Source organism: Anabrus simplex, chromosome 6, assembly GCF_040414725.1.
Source record: "Anabrus simplex isolate iqAnaSimp1 chromosome 6, ASM4041472v1, whole genome shotgun sequence".
NCBI classification, from domain to species: Eukaryota; Metazoa; Arthropoda; class Insecta; order Orthoptera; family Tettigoniidae; genus Anabrus; species Anabrus simplex.
This window is the reverse complement of record NC_090270.1, coordinates 7,301,693-7,314,948: the sequence shown is the minus strand read 5'-3', so window position 1 is coordinate 7,314,948 and position 13,256 is coordinate 7,301,693.

The window sequence follows — 13,256 nt, the reverse complement described above, 5'->3', positions numbered from 1 at the left end:
GTAAATTCTTAATGGCTGGCAACCAGGTATTAATTAATTGATAGCCAGTGTCCCTATTGAAATTGTTAGGATTTCTATGCATTTCCACAGCTTCCCGTATACTCCTGGACCTGTAGTGTCTGGTGTGGATAAGAATTCGAGCATCTTGGAACATGACATCATGACCCGACGATAGAGCTTGCTCACCTATTGCCGATTTGTCTGGCTGGTTGAGACGAATATTACGTTCATGTTCCTTGATACGGGTACCACTGGATCGGCATGTTTGGCCGATGTATACCTTACCGCAAGTACAGGGAATTTCGTATACCCCAGGATGTAAAAGCGGGGACTATTTGTCCTTGGTTGTACTCAGACTGTGAGCAATTTTAGTGGCGGTGCCAAATACGGTTTTTATATTGTGTTTGCAGAGGACCTTGGCAATTCGATCTGTGATGTTGTGAATGTAAGGCAGGTTCCCTTTACTTCTTCCTTCTGTGAGCTTTGCTTAGTCTTTTCTCTACGGTGCAGGACTCAATGAATCTGCAAATCGCTGTAACCATTACGCTTGAACGCGACTTTGAGCATGTCAATCTCCACTTGGATATTTGATGGCTCACAAATTCGTCTCGCCCTCTTGGCAAGTGTCGTGAGAATGCCTTGTTTTTGTGCTGGATGGTTGTGAGAATCTGCATGAAGATAGCGATTTGTGTGAGTAGGCTTACGATAGACGGTATGTCCTAAGGACCCATCCGGTTTCTTTCTTATTAGAACATCCAAGAAAGGAAGGCATCCGTCGGACTTCATCTCCATATTCAATTTAATTGAAGGATGTTGCTGATTTAGGTGGTTTAGAAATACATGAAGTTTCTCAGGACCTTCTGTCCAGACCACAAATGCATCATCAACATACCTCCACCATATCATAGGTTTGACGGATGCCGAAGCAATAGCCTCCACCTCAAAATGCTCCATAAGGAAATTAGCCACTACGGGCGATAGTAGACTTTCCATAGCCCCTCCGTCCGTCTGGTAAAACTTCCCACCCCACAAGAAATAGCTGGAAGTCATGCAGTGGTAAAATAGCTTAGTAATGTCCTCAGGGAACAGTGTTCAATGAGAGACATGACCCAGTCAATCAGCACTTTAGTGAACAAGGACTCCACATCGAAACTCACCAAAAGTGCAATAGGTTGAAGGGTTATGGTCGACAATTGTTGATGAAATACAGAGTCCGTAACATATGATTCAGTACGTCCTGTGTGTGGCTGAAGCAATTTGCTTAGGTATTTAGCCAGAGCATACGTAGGAGAACCTATCGCACTAACAATAGGTCTGAGGGAAACATCTTTTTTTTTGGATCTTAGGCAGTCCATATAATCTAGGTGGCACTGCATCCCCCGGGGAAAGATGTTTAGCCTCCTCTTTTTGAATTGAAGATTGCCTTAAGAGCTTCACGGTGGCGTTGGGATCATGTGAGCTCAGTCTGTAAACAGGCTCTGACAATATAGCCGAGATCTTATTCTTATACTCGTCAGTGTCCATAACCCTTCAACCTAATGCACTTTTGGTGATTTTCGATGTGGAGTCATTGTTCACTAAAGTGGCGATTGACTCGGTCATGTCTTTCATTGAACACTGTTCCCTGAGGACATTACTAAGCTATTTTACCACTGCATGACTTCCAGCTATTTCTTGTGGGGTGGGAATTTTTATGAACAGACGGATGGAGTGGCTATGCGAAGTACACTTTCGCCCGTAGTGGCTAATTTCTTTATGGAGCATTTTGAGGAGGAGGCTATTGCTTTGGCACCCGTCAAACCTATGATATGGTGGAGGTATGTTGATGATGCATTTGTGGTCTGGACAGAAGGTCCTGAGAAACTTCATGTATTTCTAAACCACCTAAATCAGCAACATCCTTCAATTAAATTCAGTATGGAGATGGAGTCGGACAGATGCCATCCTTTCTTGGATGTTCTAGTAAGAAAGAAACCAGACGGCTCCTTAGGACGTACCGTCTATCGTAAGCCTACTCACACAAGTTGCTATCTTCATATGCAGATTCTCACAACCATCCAGCACAAAAACAAGGCATTCTCACGACACTCGCCAAGAGGGCGAGACAAATTTGTGAGCCATCAAATATCCAGGTGGGGATGGACATGCTCAAAGTCGCGTTCAAGGGTAAGTTCAAGTGATTTGCAGATTCATAGAGCCCTGCATCCCAGAGAAACGACCAGGCAAAGCTCATTGAAGGAAGAAGTGAAGGGAACTGGCTACTTGCCTTACATTCACAACATCACAGATCAATTTGCCAGGGTCCTCCGCAAACGCAATATAAAAACTGTGTTTGGCACTGCCACTAAAATTGCTCACAGTCTGAGTAAAACCAGGGATAAATTGTCCCCACTTTTACATCTTGGGGTATACGAAATTCCCTGTACTTGCGGTAAGGTATACATCGGCCAAACATGCCGATCCAGTGGTACCCGTATCAAGGAACATGAACGTAATATTCGTCTCAACCAGCCAGACAAATCGGCAATAGCTGAGCAAGCTCTATCGTCTGGTCATGATGTCATGTTCCAAGATGCTCGAGCTCATGCCCACACTAGACATTACAGGTCCAGGATTAGACAGGAAGCTGTGGAAATCGTAATCTATCATCTTCACATCCGTATTGACGAACTACGCAATTAGAAACAGGAAAGGACTTCCACCTTATCAATACTTATTTATTGGACTTATAATGCTACAGTACCAGTTTCGACCCCCTACATAGGGTCATCTTCAGCTGAACAATACATTCACATATAGATCATGAAGCTATGATTGAGATTACATTGTCTGGGGAATGCCATATGATAACAAATATTTGGTCACGTGCAAATGGGGCATGAAAAATTCTAAATTCCCATGGAGGGAATTCGATATTTTTCACGAATAGAGCATGTCAAAATGTCAAAAACATATCAGTTGTAAGGCTTTTCAGGCATTTGCTCTATTAACGAAATGCTGGTTAATAGAGCAAATGCTTGAAAAGCCTTACATCTGATATGTTTTTGAAATGGGGCATGTCAAAACGGGAACTGGCGTGCATGTCACTATGTGTGACAATGCAATTATATGTTTATAATGATATGCTTTAGGTCTTAAAATTAGTTTATAAAACACTATCTCCACTTAAAATTAACTTATAAGACAAAAACAATATACGCAAGAACACTTCATGCACATGAATGTTTGTGTCTTGCGTGTTATTCAGTTCATCGTTGACTTCTGTGTCCAAGTCTTATTTTCATGGTTGTGCAATTGGTTGATGTTTTTGGAGCTTGAATGATATGATTTGCTTGTAAAATTATCACATTATATGTATAAAAGATTTTGTCTTCATATATATATACATAGAATAAAACACTTTCCAAATTTAAAAAGAGTGCTAGGCATATGGATACAATTAGGATAAAATATGTATATTCAGCAATGTTGTGTGTTGAGTCTTGTTGTTTTATGTTAAAATTGAATCATGTTGTCCTGTGACATTCATAAAATTTGAGTGGCATTGGATTCCCATCTGTAGCTGTGTAGTGATGTTGTAATTATCTGTGGAAGATAACATTGAGCTGTGAGTGATATTTTATGTTGGACGAATGTCTAAGGATTGTGTGTGCTAATTTGAATATGTACTTACTGTTCTTGGTATGGTTGAGTTGCGTTTGATATGTGAGCTCATACTAGCTGCTGTGAGGGGAAGGGAAGGAGGGGTAGGGAGAGTTGCTGTTACGAGGGTAGGGGTGGAGATAGGTGTGTCGTTTGATGTTTCTCTGTCGCATGTCATGTTTTGTTTATTGATTATCTTAGGTTACAGTTTTTTAGGGTGGGGATGACTGTACTGAAGAAACTTCAAAGCCTTATTAAAAATACACACTTACTTTTAACTGAAGTAGATAGTAATGAATCCTCAAATACCAACTGCTAAAGCTTTTCCCAAAATACATAAAGAACACATACCAATGAGACCTATTATCAACTACAGAGCAAGCCTAACCTATAAACTCTTGCAATTTATCCAAAAATTCCTTAAAAAGCCATCAAGCAATATAGAATTCAATAGATTTTTGTAATAGAACGAAAGTATTAAAGATTGAACAACACCACATTCTCGCACCATTCAACATAATAAACATGCACCCCAACATTCCCAAAAAACAAACAACAGAAATAATTGAATCCAATCTAAAAAGTCACAGCACTCTAAGCACTTTCGAAATAAAAAAGTTCATTAAATTACTTGGTTTTGCCATTGGTAACAACTACTTTAAATTCCATGATACTATTTACCAGCAAACAAGGCTTACCGATGGGATCTCCTGCCTCTGGTATACTCGCCGAAATTTACATAGACCATTTAGAGGACACATCAATTAGTATAATAGACAATGTATTTTTTTGGTGTAGATTTGTTGATGACATTTTCGTCATCATGGATAACAGGTCCACAAATGAAACCAATATATCAGATAAACTCAACACAATAGACTCCCACATAAGATTTATCACAGAAACCGAAAACAATCGCACTATGAACTATTTGGACATAACGATAATCAGACATGAAGACCACCTTGCTGTTTCTACTACAGCATCCCTGTATGCCACCCATTCACTTTCTATATCCTGAACCTGCTTACTGTCTACTGTTCGAAACCTCTCACTAATCATATCCACGTACTTTTGTCTAATTTCCTCGTCCTGAAGATTTTCTACCCTTATTCGTTTGCAGACAGATTTCACTTTCTCTACCATAGGCCTAGAGATACTTAGTTCACTACAGATCAGATAGTGGTCTGTATCATCAAAAAATTAGTGGAAAAACTCGTACATTCCTAACAGATTTCCTGAATTCAAAGTCTGTTACGATATAGTCAATTATGGATCTGGTACCCCTAGCCTCCCATGTGTAGCGGTGAATAGCCTTATGCTTGAAGAATGTATTCGTAACAGCTAAATCCATACTAGCACAGAAGTCCAGCAAACGCTTCCCATTCCCATTAGCTTCCATATCATCCCCACATTTACCAATCACGCTTTCGTATCCTTCAGTTCTATTCCCAACTCTTGCATTGAGATCGCCCATTAGCACTATTCTATCCTTGCTGTTGACCCTGACCACGATGTCACTCAATACTTCATAAAACTTGTCAACTTCATCCTCATCTGCACCCTCACATGGTGAATACACGGACACAATTCTTGTCCTAATTGCTCCAACTGACAAATCTACCCACATCATTAGCTCATTTACGTGCCTAACAGAAACTATGTTGCGTGCAATGGTATTCCTGATAAAGAGCCCTACCCCACACTCTGCTCTTCCCTTTCTAACACCCGTCAAGTACACTTCATAATCTCGTATCTCATCCTCATTATCTCCCCTTACCCGAATATCACTTACTCCTAGCACATCCAGATGCATCTTCTTTGCTGACTCAGCCAGTTCTACTTTCTTTCTTCCATAAGCCCCATTAATATTGATAGCTCCCCATCGAATTCCATTTCGTTCGCCAAGTTGTTTCCAAGGAGTCCCTCGCCTGTCAAATGGGAGTGGGACTCCATTACTCCCATAGGTCCGAAGCTTGCTTAAAATGTTCTGAGCTCGGTAAATTCATGAAGCAGGATGCTACCCTACTTGCACATAGTCCAAGTGAGGATCTCTCCTCTAATGGGTTATGGACCACCGGTGAATTGTATAGTCCTAGCCGCCTGAGCACAAGGAGAGCCATGACTCAGAATATGTCCGAGATGCCCACTCCCATTCCATAGCAACTGGTATCCCGACTCTCAGGACCACTTACTAGGCCACTCAGCCGTTGCCCATGGTTCACGAACTAGGACGTGACTACAGTAACCCACAAACATGAACCACTACCGTTAACAAAAGAAGATTTAAATAAAGAATTACAGCTAATTCATGACATAGCTAAAAACAATGGATACAAGAAAGAAATGGTTAACAAAATCGTTCACAAAATAAAATCCCAACTCCAAACCAAATTAACAAAAACAGACAAACCCAAGAAAGATTACGCACAATTCACCTTCAATATTATGCACATATACGTTTTTTAAAAACATAACTTAAGAATAGCATTTAAAACTACACACAATAGTATCAATATCATACACAACATCAGGACAATCAACAGCAACAATAAATTCAACCACTCAGGGGTATACCGTATTAAATGCAATAACTGTGAGACAAGCTAAGTCGGTTCCACTGGTAGGAACTTTCTAACTCAATACAGTGAACACATAACACTGTAAAACGCAATCATTTTTCCTCAATAGGCCAACATATCAAAGACTATAAACACAGTTTCACGAACAACGAGAACGACATGCAAATCCTGAACATAAACCCCAAAGGCCCTCTGCTCAACATAACAGAAGAATTTTGCATTTCTCTAGATCAGTATACCAATCCAAATTTCAACATAAATGAAATTACAGAAAAAACTAACAACACCTTCAATACAGGCATCCCAGCCCTAAAAAACGCTTACCTTAAGACAGACGCGACAGAGAAACATCAAACGACACACCTATCTCCACCACTACCGCCATAACAGCAACTCTCCGTACCCCTCCTTTCCTTCCCCTCACAGCAGCTAATATGAGCCCAAGGCGAACACGAAGCATTACACAACAAGCTCACATATCAAACGCAACTCAACCACACCAACAACAGTAAGTACATATTCAAATTAGCACACACAACCCTTAGACATCCCTTCAACATAAAATATCACTCACAGCTCAATGTTATCTTCCACAGATACTTATAACATCACTACACAGCTACAGATGGGAATGCAATGCCACTCAAATTTTACGAATGTCACAGGACAACATGATTCAATTTTAACATAAAGCAACAAGACTCAACACACAGCATAGCTGAATATACATATTTTATCCTAATTGTATCCATACGCCTGCCACTCTTTCTCAACTTGGAAAGTGTTTTATTCTATGTATTGTACCGGTTACGACCTGTACATAAGTATTTTTTGAGCATAAGTTACGAAGTTCGAAGCTGGAATTTTTCTAAGTGTTCGTGAAATGGACTTGTATTATTTACATGGGTTCGAGACCCGAATTCTTCTAAGTGTTCACTAAATGGACTTGTATTATTTTCATGTGTTCGAGACCAGAACTTTTCTACGTGATCATTGAATGGACTTGTATTATTTACGAGTATTCGAGATTGGAATTTTTCTAAGTGTTCGTGAAATGGACTTGTATTATTTACGTGGAATATTTGCGACTGTTGAGGAACTCATCCTTCTAATAGACAGTGATTGATTAACATTGCTAGTGATGAACTTTAACTTTCCAACGGCTTTAAACGAAGTTAGGATTTCACTTACATTTACTCAGACTTGTACATTTGCCAGTGTTGGTTTAAAAGACTTATAAATTTCGTCAGTGAATTTACTTATGTGGAAGGACTTGTGTTTCCGTCAGTGGTCACTCAAAGACTTTATGAATTTCACCAGTGATTAACTTTAAATATATTCAAACTTCCAAGTGAATGGACTTGTGTTTTTCATTCGAGTTTAGGCAAAGACTTGCACCTTCGCCAGTAATGAACTTTGAGTTTAACTATAATTTCACAAGAAGGGACTTGTATTTTTCGTTGCCAAAAGTTATTCAGGGACGAGGATTTTCCTAGTGATGAACTCTAAAATCATTAATACCACTCATATCGTTTTAGGAGTGTTGGAAGTCTTGATGTACAATTATCAAGAACTCTGCTTATAAGTTGATCATCCAAGGTTTTCATGGACTCAGTGCTACTAGTGTCCTTGGGAACATCAATCCTCTCAGTCTCATTGGGCTGAGGTTGTACGTGACTATTTACAACATCGCCTGGATCACCGGGGTTCAACCCCGGCCTCAGAGTTCGAGACATCCCTACTTGCCGTCAATCCAGACAGTCCAGCTGCCTCTGTCTGGAGTATCTGGAGTCCCTGGAATCCCTGGAGTCTTCTGGAACGTGCTTCAACCAGCTTGGCTTGGTGAGCTGGAGAACCCGAGCCATACTATTGGAATACGAGGAAGACAATCCATTTCTACTTAGAGGTGATGTGCAAATTCATGATTTATATGAATAAACTCTTGTGCAATCAGAGTCAAAGTTTTTTTGTAGATAGGACCCTACCTCCTGTACCGAGCCCTAGCTACAATTAATCCAGTTTTTCGCCCTGAGAACTATATTCATGCTACTTTAAAAATTAATCTGAGAGTCGGGCTCTTTTACTGGTACAGAGAGGGGGTATTATACGTGGCACCCTACACGTAGGGGCTCGTAGCTAGGTCAACAGTGCTATCAATTAAGAGACAATTATAACACCCTGGACGTGGTGTTCTTTCTTTCTTTCTTCCTTTATTTGCAAAGTGAAATTTATGCCCTGGACGTGGCAAATAATTTGTGTTTTATATGTTCTTTGTCATATGGTTGATTTCTATGTGCTGATATATGATGAACTGAGTGATTTTGAACTTTAAAGCCACTGATATTTCAATTTATATTTGAAATTTTCTAAGTGTCACATATTGAAATATTTTCATTACTCTCAACATGGAAAATATATTATCAGCAATTGAAGCCCTTAGGCTTAACATGAATGAGGTTAACGCCAATTTAGAGACTAGGCTTACTGCGACATGTGCTAGCTTAGAGCGACGCCTCACTGAAACTAATACTAATCTTTCTAGCTTGGCTGAGGCTAATGTTCAAACTAATGCTAATCTTGCCAATGTAGACCAACGTTTAAGTAACTTAGCCCAAGCAAATGTTGAGTCAAATACCAACCTAGATAGGCGATTAGCTGAATCCAATGCTAAGTTAAATAATCTGGCAGAATCAAATACCAACCTAGTTAGGCGATTTGCTGAATCCAATGCTAAGTTAAATAATTTAGCAGAGTCCAATACCAACCTAGACAGGCGGTTAGCTGAAGCTGATGCCAGGTTAGATCAGCGTTTACATGACGTGGTCCAATCCCACTTTACGGAAATGAACACAAAATTAGAATCTCGTTTCGAGCAAGCAAGTGTTCGAATAGAAGAAAGATTCACTGAGATCCACTCCCAATTTACTCGCAATATCGAAGAAATTAAGAATACTATTAAAGATCAAGTCTTAGAAGCTGTTAAGGAAGATTTAAAGAAGGTTGCTCCTTCCGTTCAACAACTTTCACAGGGCATTGAGGAATTCAAGGCCGAATTTCAGGAGTCGCATGGTCAGCTTTCACAAATGCAGGCCAAAATTTTTTCCGTCCTGGATACCTTAAGGGAGACAGTTAAGAATGACATTTCCAGAGTTGGAAACGAAGTTGCTCTATTAAAAACTAAACAGGTCGAGTTTGACAAACGATTCACTCAGCAAGCAGATAATACGACCACACAAATTAGTCGTATTTGCAAAGATGTGGGTGAACTGAAACCCGAATTGAAGAACGATGTCAAACAAGTTGAAGGAGTAGTCCAACTCCAATTAGGAGATGTCAAAAGTAATCTCGAACAATTAGCCACTAAGGTCGTTAATCTTGAATCTCGAGATACTTCCAGACCTATCTCTAGTTCGATAGAAGGAGTCGAAGGAACGTCGTACCAGACGACTATTGTTAAAATCCAAGAGGAAAAACCTAAATTTTCAGGTAAAGAAGACTATACTGCTAAGGAATTTCTCATAAATGTAGCGGAATATATTCAAGAACATAAGATTGGCGAAGATAGAAAGCTAAGGACAGTTGCCCGATTACTAGAAGGCAAAGCTCTTTCTTGGTTTTCCGTATTCAAGTCCAATTTCAAGACATATTCTGATTTTGAGGAGGCGTTAATTGACCGTTTTTGGAATGCAGAAACGCAACACCTTATCAAACTTCAACTGTACTCGAGAAGGTATAACACCTCCATCAATACTTCTCGATACGCAGACTTTCTACTATCCCAGTTGAAGAAAATGCAATACTTATACTCCGCACGGCCTTACTTCTAAATTGAAGTTACGCAAAACAAATGAGCATCGCCAATCCTCTGTTGCCAGCGCGCTACACCCGCGAGAACAGCTGATGCAATACGACCGCGGTAAACAGCCATATATAGTAAAATGTAATACCGTACTCAGAAAAACGAATACATATGGAATGAAAACAAATTCATAAAATCTACACTTACTAACAACATCTGACACTAATAAGAGAATATATTATTCAGAATAAAAGAGAATTAGGAAATAACACATCACTCACCGCCAATGGCTGACACAGGAAGGAGGTTATGGCCTACAAAGGAAACACTCCACTGATCTCAGAGTCACTGGAACCCTCTAACGATGAATCATTGTCACTATCACCAGGTCCCAAAGATATTATTAAACTTTCGACGGAGTTCTCCAGTACATCTTCATCTTCCCACGCCTCACGAATTAATCTTTGTGTACTGCGCACAACTTTCCTCCAGTCATCGGCACTGACGTTCACCACAGCTTCGGTTAACAGGTTTTCCACCTCGGGTACAGTAAAACGCTTATTTTTTGTTGCAACATAAGCCTTAACCTGAGCCCAAATCTTCTCTATTGCATTGAAGTGGCAATGATAAGGTGGAAGTCGAATAACTTTATGTCCATGACGTCTTGCAATTTCGTCCACGACATACACAGGAAATTGTGGCTTGTTTTCTTTCACAAGCTGCAACAGTTCACCTTTCTTCATGTCGTCCCGCGCAGGAATGTTGTGCCTCCTTAACCACTCAGCAAGAATCGACTTCTTTGCTGCCATTGTCGGAGCTTTGTCTTGAATTACGGAATGGTCCATTATTATTGTACAATTTTCAGACAGGTTATTCATCAATGTGTATTCAAACCAGTTCTGAAAATTGACACTATTCATCTCCTCGTGGTAATCGCCAGTCTTCTTAGACCTCAGAACATATAAACAGTTAGGTACAAATCCGTTTGCGGTACCGGCATGTAGCACAATAATTCTTCCCCCCTTTCCAATGGGCACTGCCATTGTACCTTCCACAGAATCATCTGTCCAGCCTTTTCCTACGGTATGGTTTGCATTAATCCATGTTTCATCTAACCACACAATCGAATCAAAATTTTCCTTCATAACGTCCCTTAAAAACCGGCAGCGCCACATCACAGTATCACTTCTCTCCATTAACACTCGGCGACCGTTTTTTATTTCTTGTAATGGAATCCCAGTTCCTTTACCACAACATTCAGTGAAGTCTTGCTTCCTTTAAATAGTTCGCTTTCCTTTAGAGACTCACGTAGCTTCGTAAGAGTAGGGTGTTCTTTTCTGCGGTAGTAGTCATAAATATGACGACGAATGGCATCTTTCTCGAAACTGTCCAAGTTCGTCACTGGTTTGGCCCGATTCCTTTTCTTACCCGGTGTTTCAAACTTAGAGGATCCAGGAGATTGTTCCTCAGCGTGGTATTTCTCCTTTCCAATTGCCACTACTGTGTATTTACTCACTTTGGTAGCGTCGGCAGTTCTCTGTACAGCTTGTGCTAAAGGAAGCAATGTAGCACCGTTCTCCTTTTCTTTCTCAAAGTACTCGCGCACATTGGACACAATTTCACGAGCCTGGCTTCTCAAGGGCGTGCCTTGTCCCACACGTCTCGATTTCTTGCCACTTGTCTTTCCCGCACTACACTGAGACATGGTAAACACGACGAACTAAGTACACTGATACACGGACGTAAATAAAACTACAGCTATTTAATAATTAAACCTATACTGTACTTATGCTATGCTAAACTGTAAACTACGCTATACTGTACTATACTAGAGAGATAAAACTTATATGATAAAACACTAATTACTGGAGGAAAATGCAAAAGATCGCGAACCGTACCGAATACCATACACGTTGAACGAGATAGGTTAACCACGTGGTGAATGTAAATATCAGACTTGGCAACTAGGTTTCGAGATCGTGCTCTGCCGATATAAATCGATATAAATGGCAGGTTGGGATTGGTTGGATGTCTATGCTTCGGTGCACAACCACCAGACAGAGCCAAAATCGGCCTAAACGTCAATTTAGAAGTAGAGCCGTTCGGAGTATAGATCCTCCTTTGCCTGAGAAGGAACTTATTCAGGTTATTACTTTGCAATACCCTTCTCACGTCCAAGAAATTTTAGTAGCTGCAGAACTTGGATCAATTCGACGCTGTATTACGACGTCTGGATACTGCTCATGCACAGGGCACTTTAAAGCCGAGCAAGAATAAAGACATAGCTGCTCACCCAGTGCAGGTTAATGCTTCTGAGCAACCACGTCAAAGTCTAGAACGAATGGATAACAAGGAAGAGAGAGATACTCAATCATCACCTCCGCGGTATAGAGGGTATAGAAAATGCCCATACCGTAGCCAGATGCCATACCCAACCAAACCTACTTGGTTGAAACAAGAAAGAAAACAAGAGAGTAGAGACTCAAATAATCCGGACTTACACAAACGATGGAAGGAAACACAGGACTACCTCCATCAGTTGAAACAAGAGGGTCATCAACCTGGAGCGACTTCTCTTGAATATCAAGAATATAATAAGATAAACAACACCTTTGGACAAAGTCCAGAATCCACGGGTGCTGTTACCAAAAAAACTTAAATTTTTCCAAAACAAGATTGCCTGAAAATGAAGAGGTTGGGTCATTTCACGTCGATATTATAAATTATTGGCACATCGATGATGACTTACTGTTTGAGGACGAGTCACCTATTCGTCAACAGGTCCAACGAGGTTTATCTATAATTAATATTACCATTGGAAGAGTCCAAGTATCAACATTGGTGGACTCGGGAGCGCAAGTGTCCCTGATTGCTGATAAACTGGTAACATTGATTAAGGATAAATGTGATCTTCTGATTTTAACAGTTGCACAAGTGAAGATCAAGGGCATTATTCCTGACCGGAATATTAAGTGCAAGCAGCAAGTATTCCTTGAGTTTACCATTAATGAGGAAGTGTGTGAACATGTCTTTTTGATAGTTTCGCCTATGAAATTCAACCTTATCTTGGGTTCAGACTTTTTGTCTATGTATAAGGCTACTATTGACTACTCTGCCAACACCATTCATCTATGTAGGATTGGGTCTGTAGAGTTGCAGCTGGTGGATGGTGAAGACTTTAGGCTTCAAGGGATTGATTTACCCTATACCCAAGTCGATGGTGTGATTGGCAA